This window comes from Lolium rigidum, chromosome 5 (genome assembly GCF_022539505.1).
Source record: "Lolium rigidum isolate FL_2022 chromosome 5, APGP_CSIRO_Lrig_0.1, whole genome shotgun sequence".
NCBI classification, from domain to species: domain Eukaryota; kingdom Viridiplantae; phylum Streptophyta; class Magnoliopsida; order Poales; family Poaceae; genus Lolium; species Lolium rigidum.
Window position 1 is genome coordinate 268,422,511 of NC_061512.1, and position 9,243 is coordinate 268,431,753.

The window sequence follows — 9,243 nt, forward strand, 5'->3', positions numbered from 1 at the left end:
ACAGTGCGTTGCGGCTGCCCTAATGCATGCTTCCGATGTACAGCTCGCCATGGAGGCCACATAGCCTGGAGTAACAACTAACGACACCGAGCTGATTAGGATGCAACACCACATTGCCTTACATCGGGAGGAAACTACTCTTCTCTGGCACTAGTACACAAGTAATATCGGCATGCTATATATGGATACATGATACCTATAAATAAAAGCCACATATAAACAAAAGGAAAGCTACATTATTTTTCCACTCTACTTCCAAATTTCATTTTATAAATAATACTACCGAGGATACTCTGCGGATAGCAAGAACTCTTCTTCCATGCTGTATTGTCTGCTTGATTCTTTTGTATTCCGAGGAAGAGATGGAGAAGTTTTGGAGCTCGTTGCAGCACCATTCTCCTCGGTTGCGTCGACCACTGCATTACCTAAAACATGCATCTTGGATGCTTGAAGACTTTCTAGTGTCAACTCCACATTTCTCATGGTTGGACGATCCTCTCCTGATAAGTTTACGCATGCCAATGCAAGCTTGGCCACTTCTTCCACTACTTTGCTTTCCGAGTCCACAACTTGTGAATCTAGTATCTGAGCCAAATTTCCTTCTGCAAACAAGGTAGCAAAATGTCCAACAAGGCCACCACCTTGAGAAGAAAAATATGAGAATGGCTTCTTTCTAGTTAACAGTTCTAGGAGCATGACACCAAAGCTGTAAACATCACTTTTCTCAGTTAGCCTCCCTGTGCTGAGATACATAGGGTCCAAATATCCTCTTGTGCCTTGTACAATTGTTGTTACGCCTGTTTTATCCACTGGAATGTACCTTGATGCTCCAAAGTCTGCTACCTTTGCTGCTAGAGTATCATCCAAAAGTATGTTGGTGGACTTGATATCTCTATGAATAATTGGTGTTGATACCGTCATGTGAAGATAGGCTAGTGACTTGGCTGTCTCAGTTGCTATGCGCAACCTATCATCCCATGACAACGATATAGGTTCATTGGTGTGCAGATGATCGGAAAGGGTCCCATTGGATATGAACTCATAGACCAACATTGGGACTTCCGTTTCAAGGCAGCAACCGTAGAGTTTTACAACATGTCTATGATTGATTTGCGATAGGATAGCAACCTCGTTGATGAACTCATCAATCTCCTTTTGAACAACCATCTTTGGTTTCTTGATGGCGACGACATGGAGATCCGATAAAATCATGGTTTTAAATAGCCGGCTATAGCCTGGCTATAGCCCGGTTATAGCCTTTCGGGAGGCCTGCCGCTGCGGCTATGCCCTTTATAGGCTAAATGAGAAAAAATCGCTAATAGCCGGCTATAGCCCTATTTAGCCTCTATTTAGCCTTTAATTTAGCCGCTAAACCTCCTGCGTTTTAAATTTCTCTTCTCTTCTCTTTTTTATTTCTTATTTTTCGAATTTGCGTTCAATATAATTAGATAAAACTTGTGAGTTGAATAACTGAATACTTATTTGACTTGAATAGTTGAATAATTTGTATCACGAATCGTATTTGAGTTATAGTTGTTCTCTTCTTTTGGTAAGATATGGTAAGATATGACTGAAATATTTCAAATTTTTGAAAAAAGGCTAAATGGAATAGCCCGCTATAACCCGGCTATAGCCTTTTATAGCCTCCAAAAAAATCGCGGCTAAATGAAATAGCCCGCTATTTTAAACTATGGATAAAATCCCCTTGTAGACAATGCCATGTCCTCCGCCACCAAGCTCACGAGTTTTGTCGAAATTGTTTGTTGCCTTCTCCAGCTCCGCCAAGGATATGATCATTCTTTCTGCAATATCAGCTCTTTGAGATACCAGTTGTTGCAACAGTCGGCCACGATTTTGCTCGAAGAACTTCCTCTTCAGCATTTCTTTTCTTCGACGTTTAAGCTTTTGCGTCAATACGAATGCAATGAGAACCAAAAGAACAGCTCCTGCCGCACTACCAACTCCAATTCCGATGGTTAAACCTGAAACTGTATGCACCCATGGTTATTGGTAATGCCAATGTTTAAGGCAGCATTCGAAGATGCATATTCATGCAGGCGTGCTCACCTGTGGCGGACTTGATGCAACCACCGGGTATGGTGTGGTTGCCCTGAGTTCCCCGAGGGCACCGACAGTAGAACGTTCCTGCCGTGTTTGTGCACTCGCCGAAGCAGCCGTGTTCTTCTGGCTGCTCGCACTCGTCCACATCTAAACCAATTTAGAGCTTAAATAAACTGAAGAGGCACTATACTTAAGCGTACCTATGGCGATTGGCGGTTATCCAATCAACATACCTTGGCATCCACCGTCGCCGGCGATGTACGGGTTGCCGGCGTGACCCGTGTAACAGTGGCAACTGTAGCCTCCGTCCGTCCCCGGCCTGCAGTTGCTGTTGCTGCTCTTGCAGACGTCGCGGGTCACGTAAGAGGGGCACGTATCGCCGGGACGGAGTGCATCACCCTGCTCATCTCCGGCGACCTCGACCGCCCAGTCCAGCTGAACCGGAACCCGCGTCTCTTCTTCCAAGATAAAGCGTTTATAGAACCACCCCGTCTCCGACACCACCACGCGCGTGGTCGCCCACATCTCGTCCACCGTGCGGTTCTGCCCGAACCATGTCAGCCGCGCGTTGAAGCTCAGGCGCCAGAAGTCGGTCTCCGCCTTGCAGCAGCCTTTGCCGAAGCTGCACACCGTGAGACCGACAGGATACTCCATATGGTCGGCGGCGGTTGTGCAGATGGAGGCGCAGCCGCTCCGGGTGAGGTTGGTGTGCCCCTCCACCAGCGTCGCCACCACGTTGCAGCCGGTCACCACCAGCTCGTTGTAGGCGGAGAGCGTGTAGGGGCCGCCGTCCCCGAGCCCGCCGCCGAAGCTCCCGCCGGTGCCGGTGCCGTTGGCCTCGTCCTCTATTTTCATGCCGCCGGTGCGGATGACGCGCAGGGTGGAGTTGTGTGGCCAGATGTGGTCGACTTGGAGGGTGCCGTCGCCGATCAGCAGCGGGCCACTGGTGCTGCTGACGCAGGTGAGGTTGAAGCCCGGCCAGTAGCAGCCGGAACCCATGCCGAACGGGTACGGCGCGCACGGCCACCTTGCCACAGATGCGGGTGCAGTTGTCCAGCGGCGGAGGAGGAACCACGATATCAGCCGCCGCCGAGGCCGACAGCTGCAACGCCACCGCCAACGCCAGCGCCAGCACCAGCGCTAAACCTGCTACCGAGATGCTAGCTACCGGCGCCATTAGTTGACACAGTGATCGATAGCTTCCGCTTGCTTGCATGCGACTCATCTGAGAGTTACAATGTTTCTACTGTTGCCAAGACATGTGATTCACTAACTACAGGAGTACATATATGCAGCTAGCACAATCCCTACGTTTTATATTGATCCATGTATATTTACAAATATTCTAGTGTGTAGTACATATCTAAACAGAGTCCGAGGATGGCTTTGCTATAAAGCTAGCAAAGTTATATGCGCGGGCAATGTCTTAGTCAACTGTTCATTTTATTTATTTTTCGGCCTAATCTTGTGTTTCACGCAATTGCGTTTGAAACATCATATTTCCTGACATGCATAAACCTAGTACATCGTCTTCCATTGTCTAAGGTTTATACAGATTTAGATGTATCTACGTGCTAGTGTCTAGAAACATCTAATTTTAACAAATCTATGACAATTTTCATAAAACTAAGAGAGTAATATAATTATGTTAAAAAACTATACTCCATATCAATGATTCTACCCTTTTGACCAAAGCAAATTGTTGCCTTTTGGGCAGAGAGTGGCTCTTTGGACCAGTGGCATGCTCTCCTTCTTTTCGGCGTCTTGGTTTGACTTTTGATTTTTTTTTTCTTGGCGTCACAGTTCAGTTCATCTATCAATACGAGGTATTCCATGGCTTTCGTGTTAAGCATCTATGTAATTTAGTCCATTTGACCAGGGAAGAGATAAGGTAGGACGCAGCCACGTCTTACCGCTCCACCCTGCATGTGTCACCACCGTGTTATAGTGTTTCTATTAGATTATTGTGAAAAGAATAAGCGAGACAAGACCATAGACTAAGTAAAAAATTGCAAGCATGAACCGGTAAGCGGTGAATAAAGTAAATACGGATATACTTGTTGACTAGAATGGCAGACTTGCTACACAAGTGATGAACTGCTCGTCCGGTCGCAATGAAAACCTTATCTCTGAATTGTCAGGATTTGGGTAACGCCCCGACAGTTTGTGCGTTTTCGAATGTTCGAAAGGGATGTGACCCACATGTGATTTTCTTGTCAGAGACTCATCTTGATACCTACCCGGTAGAGTGCTTACGACGACAGTTACAGATGGACTTTAAAAAAATTAATCCCAGCGATGGAAGAAGTGGTGGTGTGATTATGCTTTGGAAAAGAGAGGTGGTTGTGCAACAACTCTTCCCAGCTCCAAACTACATTGATGTTAAGATTTTGGAGAATGATGGCAGGGAGTGCAGGCTAACTGGAATGTATGGTGAGCCTCGAGGGCAGGATAAATATAAAACATGTGATAAGTTGCGGGAACTGAATGGCCAATATGATCTCCCTTGGGTGCTCATTGGGGATCTTAATAAGATTATGTTTTCCCATAAAAAAGATGGTGGAAATCCTAGACCACAAAGGTATATGCAGGCATTCCGAGATGCACTTACTGACTGCAATCTTGATGATCCGGGTTTCATTGGTGACCGGTATACTTGGAAGCGTGGCAGAATCTGCGAAAGACTGGATCGTGCAATAGCTAATAATACTTGGTCCAACTTATTTCCTGGAGCTGTTCTTCAACATTTGGACTACTGTAAGTCTGATCATCGTGCTATTCTTCTTTACACTGATTTTCAAAGTTCTCTGGGACAGGCCAAGAAAGGACCGAAGAGGTTTGAAGCAAGGTGGCTCCAGAGCGGAATTTTAAAGATATCGTCCAACGAGCTTGGGAGAAAGCAGGAAAGACTGAGGCCAGTGACGGTGTCCTTAATAAGCTAGGCCGAGTTCATGAAGCTTTGCATGAGTTGGATAATAATGTTCTCAAGAAACCCAAAATTCGTCTCCGCAAAGCTCAACGTGACTCGAAGCTGCAGTCTCTCGGAGTCATATCGGATGAAAGTGAAGCAAAGGCGAAGGAGATAGCGGATTTAATCGAGGTGCTCTTGGAGCAGGAGGAAATATATTGGCTTCAACGAGTTCGAGCTAACTAGCTGAATCAGGGTGACATGAACACGTCATTTTTTCATAATTTCACCTCGGCCAGACGGAAGAAGAACTTCATAGAGAGATTACAAAACGAAGCAAATCAATGGTAGAAGGTAGTGATGGGCTAAAACCTATTGTATTTGATTATTTTTCTAACCTCTTCGCCTCTGAAGTCCAGGCCACTGGTCCGGTTCTTCTTGAGAAAATCCATCCAAGAGTGACTATAGAGGTGAATGAAAACTAAAAGCTCCATATTCTGCTAAGGAGGTTAAAAAGGCTGCTTTTAGTATCGGTGATTTCAAAGCTCTAGGGTCGGATGGGATCCATGCGGTGTTCCATAAATGTTTTTTTGGATGTGTTTGGTGAAGAGATTACCTCTGAAGTTTTGCAAGCGCTTAATTCAGGTACAATACCGAAGGGTTGGAATGATACGATGGTGGTTATTATACCCAAAACTGATGACCCTCAGTTAATTACCAAGTTTCCCCCCATTAGCTTGTGTAATGTTATATATAATATTATCTCCAAGGTGCTTACTATGAGACTGAAAGGTATTCTTCCAGATATTATTTCCCCGACGCAAAGTGCTTTTGTACCTGCAAGGCTGATTACTGATAATGTGCTTGTTGCTTATGAGAGTATTCATGCTATCAAAAATAAGAGAAACGGAGTTGTTGGTTCTTGTGCAGTAAAATTAGATATGCATAAAGCTTATGATAGAGTGGAGTGGATTTTCTTGGAAAATATGATGAGAAAACTAGGGTTTGATGAAGCCCTGGATCAATATGATGATGGCTTGTGTTAGATCAGATATCAAGTGTGGTTTAATTCAGAAGAGACTAATATGTTTACACCTACCAGAGGGCTCCGTCAGGGGGATTCTCTTTTTCCTTATTTGTTCTTATTGTACGCTGAAGGATTATCAAGTTTGTTGTTGTATGAAGAAGAAGTTGGTGGTATTGATGGGATAAGGGTGTGCAGAAATGCACCATCAGTTTCACACCTGTTATTTGCTGATGATTCCCTGATTCTCATGAGAGCGAATATGATGAATGCAACTTCCTTGCAACAAGTTCTTGATACCTACTGTGTTAACTCTAGACATATGGTGAGTTTGGCAAAGTCTAGCATTTTCTTCTCTCCTAACACAAACGTTTTGTTGAGATCTGAAATTTGTGAAGCGCTGCATATAGACACAGAAGCCCTTTCAGACAAGTACTTGGGCCTCCCTGCCTTGGTGGGAGCAGACAGGAGTGGTTGCTTCAAGCACATAGTGGAAAGGATTATCCAAAGAATAAATGGTTGGAAGGAAAAACAACTATCGATTATTGAAAGCCATTGCTCAAGCTATACCAGTATATGCAATGTCAGTTTTTCTGATTCCGAAAGGGGTATGCAAGAGCATGATGGATGCAATAGTCAAGTTCTGGTGGGGAGATAATGAGAACAGCAACAAAATGCATTGGTTTGCATGGTGGAAACTTTGCTACCCAAAGAATGAAGAGGGTATGGGATTTCCAGATTTCCAGAGCTTTAATCTAGCTATGTTGGCCAAACAGGTATGGAGATTAATTGATGAGCCTAATTCGCTATGTGCGAGAGTTCTACAAGCAAAGTACTACCACAAGGCAATATTCTACGGGCAGGACCAAAGGCAGAATCATATTTTATTTGACAAAGTATATTAGGCGGCTTAGCCACTTCTAAGAGAGGATTTATTTGGAGGGTGGGGAATGGAGAAGACATAAAAATCTGGAGTGGCCCTTGGATACCCTCTAGTCCAAATATGAGGGTGACATCTCAGCGGGGTAACACACTTCTAACAAAAGTTTGTCAGCTCATAAACCCAATGACAGGCCAGTGGGATGCTGAGTTGATCAATTCAATATTCAATGTCGTGGATGCAAACCGAATTTGCCAAATTCCTTTGAATACAAATGGTTTCAATGATTTTATCTCCTGGTCTCTTATTAAGCACGGATATTTTACTGTACGGACGACATATCACAAACAGTGTCGCCATCAATTTGGCGGGGGCATCAGCATTGAATCCGGTCTGGCGAAATCTCTGGAAGTTGGACATCCCGGGTAAAGTAAAAAACTTTATTTGGAGATCACTTCATGGAATTCTTCCATTAAAACGTATATTAGCAAACAGACACGATTGGAACAAGTGGAGAATGCCCAATATGTCATATTGGTGCAGAAGATATCCACCATCTCTTATTCACTTGTGAAACGGCACATGAAATATGGGGACAACTCGGGCTGAGTCAAGTCATGGAGGAAGCACAAGTGGTCGACATGGCCGGCTCTGCTGTTCTCGAACATCTTCTGCGTCTCCCTGATAGTGCGTACCTAGGCCTCCAAGTAGTGAAGCTGAAGGAAACAATCGCGGTGGCTGCTTTGTATCTGTGGTGGGTCATAAGGAGGAGAACTCACAATGAAGATGTATCGCCTATGTACAAGTGCAAACTATCTATTCTAACTATTGCGGCCAATGCAAGGAAATGGAAAATGCGCGACTTACGGGATGAATGATGGACTAGGCCGGAACCTCGTGTTCTCAAGTTAAATGTGGATGCTTCATTTTATGTAGATGATGGTGCTAGCTCGGCTGGAGATGTGATTAGAGACTTCGAGGGTCGCCTGGTTGCAGCATGTTGTGAGATGCTCCCACATGTTTCCTCAGTGGCTGATACGTCCCAAACGTATCTATAATTTTTGATGCTCCATGCTTGTTTTGTTACAATTCGTATATGTTTTATGTGCACTTTTCCACACTTTTTAGCATTTTCTGGGATTAACCTATTAACGCAGTGCCGCAATGCCAGTTCCTGTTTTCTGCTGTTTTTGTGTTTCAGAAAAGTTGTACATGAAAGTTTCTCGGAATTGGATGAAACAAAAGCCCAGAGTCTTATTTTTCCGGGACGAAGACGGAGCCAGAAGGACACGCGCAGGAGAGCTGCCACGTGGCAGTACATAGGGCAGGCGCGGCCCCATGTACTGGCGCCTCGTCGCCTCGTTTGCTCCGCCCTTTCGCCTATTTATTCCTCGTATCGAGAAAACCCCAGAGACGAGAGCCTCCATCCACGAAAAGTTTCGACGCCGCCGTCAACCAAAACCCTAGTTCGGGAGGGTTCTGTAGTCCATCCCGGCACCCTTCCGGAGAGGGAAATCACCGCCGGAGGCCTCTACATCGCCATGTCTTCATCCGAGGTGATGCGTGACTAGTCCTCCACGGGACCATGGGTCCATAGCAGTAGCTAGATGGCTGTCCTCTCCTTGTTGTGCTTCATGTATAGATCTTAAGAGCTGCCTAACATGATCAAGATCATCTATTTGTAATTGCTACATGTTGGTTGGATGTGGATCCGATTTATAAAGAGATTGCTTTGGTTGAGATTATGTATTATGTTATTATGATCTTGCATGCTCTCCGTTCTAGTAGATGCTCTGGCCAAGTAGATGCTAGCGACTCCAAGAGGGAGTATTTATGCTCGATAGTGGGTTCATGCCTCTGTTTAACCATGGGAAGTGACCTTGTTCTCTACGGTTGTAGATGTGCTGTTGCTACTAAGGAGAAAACAACAGTGTTCTATTCAAGGGTAGTTTCATCGTTTACTTTACACACATTGCTTAAAGCGATAGTCCTTTGTTTGCAACTTAATACTGGAGGGTGTCGCGGATGCAATCCTGAAGGTGGATTATTAGTCATAGATGCAGTTGGATTACGGCCTATGTATATTGTTGTAATGCCCGCATACTATCATAGCATGTATTCTGCACCAACCATTAGCGTAGAATCTCTGTTTGTCAATTGCCCATCTGTAATTTGTTTACCCAGCATATTTATTTATTAGGGAGGTGCCTCTAGTGAACTGTTGACCCCGGTCCTTCTTCTTTTAATTGCAATCTTCTACAGCATTTTTCGGTTCTGTTCTCTGCAAACAATTCTTCTTCCACACGGTTCGTTTAATCCTTTGTTTTTAGCAAAACCAGTGAGCTTGACAACCTCGCTGAAAGTTGGGGA

The 9,243-nt window shown here is 44.8% G+C and overlaps 1 pseudogene; it reads right to left on the reverse strand.

Annotated features, from left to right (window-relative positions):
• Positions 1-279: 279 nt before the first annotated feature.
• LOC124654375 lies at positions 280-3,238 on the reverse strand (annotated as a pseudogene).
• Positions 3,239-9,243: the final 6,005 nt, after the last annotated feature.